Below are 1,263 nucleotides of genomic sequence, written 5' to 3'. Positions count from 1 at the left end.
CTGGTTTCCACATCTTTTAAATGTTCTGTGTTTTTTTTTTTTTTTTTTTTACCCCCACATATGAGGTCAGCAAAAACTCTCCAATGGCATTCTCCGTAGTCCAGTTACACAATTAACACAGTGTCTGGGGCAGTCTCTGACTCATTTGCATTGGCAAACCCAGCCCAGCCTATAGACCTTTTAAGACTCACTTACTCAGAAGAGGTTATCATTTCTTTTATCTGTCACCAACACTTTTCTGTTAAGAAGTTTGTGTAGCTCAGTGTAGATTCAGCAGTGATTAAAATAAACACATAAATCTTCTGTGGGAGTTTGAAGAGCAGCTCTGAATGTCTTAGTTACAATAAGTTAGTTATGGAGTAGTGGGCTTGTGGTTAAGCACTAATCTCGAACAAGACCCTGTTTGTGTTCATTCATTTTCTCTAAACCTTTCCAAGTTTATACAGAAAATTTAAAGAAAAAAAAAAAAGAGTATATGATGAAAGTAATGAAGGCTTTTTTCGTCTCCTCCCCCCCCCCCCAACCCCTACTGCTTTTGCCTTGGTGTGGAGATCTGTTCCTTCCCACCCTTGATGTGTTATGGTCGGCAGGTAAATGCATTCGCTTCTAGAAAAAGTAGTTACGTTTAAGAATCTTAGAGTGTTCCAGTAGATTTGCAATGTTATTACAATTCCAATTTCCTGAGCTCACACAGCATTGAAGTTTTGGGAGGGAGGTGGTAGTTAGGCAGTCACAAAGTTCATAAAAGTAGCAGCCTGGGAGGTGTTGAGGTGGCTAGAGTGTTGGGCTTTGAAGCAGGTGGTCCTGAGTGTGCTGGAGTGGCGATGCTCTGGTCCTGTCTCTCCTTCCTCCTTTCTCTTCTGCTCTTGTGTTGTTGTTGGTGGGGGGTGGGGTGGGCAGTGAAGGACTGGGGCGGGGGACAGCATAATGGTTATGTGAAAGACTTTCATGCCTGAGGTGCCGGAGGGCCCAGGTTCAATCCTGAGCACCACCATAAACCAGAACTAAGCAATGCTCTGGCCTCTCTCTCATTAAATTGTATTAAATTAAATTAAAATCATGATTCTAGTGCTCTAGGAAGCTATGCAGAGACTAGAGCACCAAGCTCGAAAATTTGATGTCCCAAATCTATTCCCCAGCACCATATGTGCTACAGTGATACTTGGGCTTTCTGTCTCTTTAAAAGTAAAAAAAAAAAAAAAAAAAAAAAAAAAATTCTACCTTTGCCAAACCAATATCACCCTAAAGAGGATTAAAAAAAAA

Source organism: Erinaceus europaeus, chromosome 18 (assembly GCF_950295315.1).
Source record: "Erinaceus europaeus chromosome 18, mEriEur2.1, whole genome shotgun sequence".
NCBI classification, from domain to species: domain Eukaryota; kingdom Metazoa; phylum Chordata; class Mammalia; order Eulipotyphla; family Erinaceidae; genus Erinaceus; species Erinaceus europaeus.
This window is presented reverse-complemented; position numbering follows the sequence as displayed.